Source organism: Sinocyclocheilus rhinocerous, unplaced genomic scaffold (genome assembly GCF_001515625.1).
Source record: "Sinocyclocheilus rhinocerous isolate Xijiao unplaced genomic scaffold, SAMN03320098_v1.1 scaffold555, whole genome shotgun sequence".
NCBI lineage: Eukaryota > Metazoa > Chordata > Actinopteri > Cypriniformes > Cyprinidae > Sinocyclocheilus > Sinocyclocheilus rhinocerous.
The window spans coordinates 597,347-601,353 of record NW_015629527.1 but is presented as its reverse complement, the minus strand read 5'-3'; the positions used below and the strand labels follow the sequence as shown (position 1 = coordinate 601,353).

The following is a 4,007-nucleotide window of genomic DNA, read 5'->3' as shown; positions in this document are numbered from 1 at the left end:
CTCTCTTCTCTCCGACGACCCCTTCTCTCTCACACACACGTCTCATTCGTTCCGGTTAAATAGTGCTTGTATTGTGCATTATTTTAGTCATTCCCGCAGGTTTCACGTTTACACCAAACGCACGCGCACCAGAACTGATCTATATTAGTGGAGCACACAAGCCGCGCTCAGTCTCAAACAGCTTGTGAGCCACAAATACCAAAATGAGTGGCTAACTGCGCTAAAACGTTCAAATACATACAAAATTATGTCAAAATGCCCGTCTTGGCGAGTATCCAGTTAAACACAGTCAGTTTTGGAACGTTAAATAGTTGAGAAAGAGAACGTATGTTGTGTAACAGTATATTGGGTGCGTGGATAAACTCTTAAAGGGGCCGCAGTCCAATATACCTGCTGCTGTCTGTCATGTTAATCAAAGAACAAAAGACAAACAAAATCACTTTCTGCTCTTGACTGAATACGTTTTATAACTTTAATGGTAAGCATTAATCTGTATTTAATTTTTACAATGAAGACTTCAGAAATTAAAATCAAATGTAAAATGACTCTGAATGTATTATGTTACATTTGATTACTTTAATTTCTGTAGTATTGTTTTTTTATGAAAATAAAACTTTGCGTTGAAGAAAAGTAGATTTTTGTTTGTATATGCTGTCAATTATAGTTCTTAGAAAGAAAATCGGAATCGGCAAAAAATCGGTATCGGCAGATCACACTAACAAAAAATCGGAAATCGGAATCGGCCGAGAAAATTGCAATCGGTGCATCTCTACTTTAGAGCGCTGCTGGCTGAGACTCGCTGAAGTCAGATGTGTCCTTCAGTCAGCACAACACCATGATAACACAGTAAACAGCCTGATAGTGGCCTGAACTCACACAGACACAATGAGACGCTCCCTGTCTTTCTGTTTTAGTTAGAATGATGAAATACTAGCATTGTGTTTACTGCGCACTGCACAGTATTACTGCATTCTGCCTGCTGCTTTAAACAGATATAGTTGCTTGAATACAGTATGCAACATTGTTGCAAATAAAATCGTTTTTTATGCATTTTTATCTAAGTAAAGATTTATTTATATACAGTAGCACATAAATCGAATGCTGTACATAAATGTTTACCTACATGCATATGAAAGCAGTTGCAAGAAAATAAAACCAGTGGTAATAATGCAAAAAGGAGAAATAAAAAACAATATCAAGTAAAACTAAAGTAGAAAATTAAATGTTTTAAGGGGAAATTAATGTAAATATTTTTGGCAGCCTGGATATTTAGTATGTCAATCACTAAGGCTCCATAAATAAAAAAAATAATAAATTAATAATTTCAATTATTGTATTATTGTACTTCTGTTTTAAACAAGCTCTTGCAAATGACATAACATTGCTTTGATAAGGGAGCGTCTGCTGATAAGTATTTTCTTGTAAAGTATATATAAACGTAAAATATTATGTTTGTAAACTTAGGAATTAGGTTTGTTTTAGGAATAAAATGTTATATAAAATCAGGCAAATGATATATAAACAAACCCCTCAGTATAAAAGCATTCAGAATATAAACTTAACTTAACTTAAGTAACTTTTGGTGTATGTAAGTGTTACTGAAGTGGAGAAAAAAACTCATTTTGAGAAAACGGGCTTTATTATAATTGCAGTCTATAGATACTGCAAAAATAAAATCAAGTGAATGATATATAAACAAACCCCTCAGTAAAAACCTTCAGAATATAGATAGAAACAAAACTGTAAGTTTAGTAGATAAACAAACTCAGCCCTTAAAGATATGCTTTAAAATTAGCCAAATGATTATCATGATGTTCAGATCCTTTGACGGTTTTGAAAGGTCAATATTTATTTACTGACGTGAAGAGAAGTAAAATTTGGATAAAACTTGCAATATAGATCAAATTTTCAAAAAACAAAGCATTGTTCTCCATTGATGCCCATTCAAAAGTAGCTCAGTATTCTGACAAAATAATATTAATTACTTATTAAATAAATGACTTAATATACACATGTACTCCCACATTACCAAGACCGCATTAATTTGATCAAAAATACTGTAAAAATTGTGAAATATTATTACAATTTAAAATAGCTGTTTTCTATGTGAATATTTTTCAAGATTCACAGATGAATAGAAAGTTCAAAAGAACAGCATTTATTTGAAATAGAAACCTCTAATGTCTTCACAGTCACTTTTGAACAATTTAATGCATCCTTGATCAATAAAAGTATTCTTTCTTTTTTCTTTCTTTTTTTTTTAAATCTTACTGACTCCAAACCTTTGATATACACACTGTTTTGTGGTATATGCTACTTCTGTTTCCAGTGGAAAGACTATTGTTGGTGCATATGATCTGCATCGGAGTCAAGATCCCCATCCTTCATTTTAAGTGTGTGTGTGTGTGTGTGTGTGTGTGTGAGTGTGTGTGTGTGTGTGTGTGTGTGTGTGTTATTTTCCTCTGTGGTCTTGAACTGGCCAGGTAAACACTGACGACCCTCTTGAAAGTTTCCTCCTCTTTCCTCATTATATCAGTGATGCACGTCGTGTTACAATGAAGCTTTCAAGTGCCCTACTTTCTTTTTTTAAGTAAACTATTAGTCTAATTTTGAAGGCCACACTTGGACATGTGCTCCAAAAACTACGTAGGCAGCATTTTAAGGAAGCATAGTCTTGTTTCTAAGATAATTAAGAAATAATAAGAAATATTTTTCATGAATGACAAATATGCATCACATTAAGTTTATTGTTAAAACTGTGTAACTAAAATGCATGGAAATTTAATGTGCAGTGTAGATACATAAATCTTAAACTTGGGCATACATATGTTTTGGAGTGTGCATCTTTGTTAACTTGCATTTAGTTGTGATTGAGATTTTTGCTGTCTATGTCGAGCATTCTGAATCCATAACTGATGAGGTTTAGTTAGAGAGCAGCTATATATAGACGGCACACTAGATTACAAGCAGAAGCAGCACTGTAATGCACACACACACACATACACACACACTGATGTCTGTGCAGTGTTTGGTTCTGTCAGTTTACTCTGCAGTGGCGTTTGGCCAATGTGAAGCTGAACTCTCAAACCCTTCCAAACTAATTAGAGAGACTAATGGAGCGCTGGGCTCTTATCATCTCCGCTCTCAAACTCTCCTTATGAAGTTTTTCTCTGATGAGAAGACGAGGAAGGCGTGACCACATGCAAGTGTGTGAGGCGTTGGGTGGGACGGAGCCCTATTCTGCATTTATAATGTCAGCCAATGTTTCAGTTTCTCAGGATCATTTTTAAACAGCTCTTCATTTGCATCGGGACCTTTTTTTCGTTTATGTACAGTAGGGATTCCCAAACTTTTTTGTCTGCTGAACCACTTTGGCCTAAAATATATACTCAAAGTTTCCCTAGAAATTTTAAGTTAATATTTCAATAGTTTAACAACGCATTCACATGTTAACAGTCCTCTGATGACTGTCACATGACATGCAGGTAAACAATTATTATTTTTTTTAATGCTTTAAACTTTGTTGCTGTCATGGCATCTTATATTGTGTTTTCACATTTTTTCTTGAGTATTTTTTAATATTTCATAATCACAATCACACAGCATGTGGTTCATGGTCTTCCAGCCAGTTCTATCAAACCTTTACAATTAATCAAGAACTCGGCAGCAAGATTAAATTTTAATGAGCCGGAAAATATGCACGTCACACCTCTGTTTATCAATTTGCACTGGCTACCAATAGCTGCTCGCATAAAATTCAAGGCATTAATGTTTGCCTACAAAACCACCACTGGCTCTGCACCCCTTTACCTAAATTCATTACTTCAGAGTTATGTGCCTCTAGAAGCTTGCGTTCTGCAAGTGAACGTCGCTTTATTATCCTTAGCCATCTTCAAGAATCGGCTAAAAACACATCTCTTCCATCTTTATTTGACCCTCTAACTCTAGCAATTTCTATTCCATTTTAATTCTACTTTATCAATTTATCTTTTTTATAAAAAAAAAAC

The 4,007-nt window shown here is 34.3% G+C and overlaps 1 pseudogene; it reads right to left on the bottom strand.

The window, feature by feature from the left end:
• LOC107739186 (polyphosphoinositide phosphatase-like) overlaps nt 1-4,007 on the bottom strand; it is a 109,783-nt pseudogene that overhangs the window by 91,299 nt on the left and 14,477 nt on the right.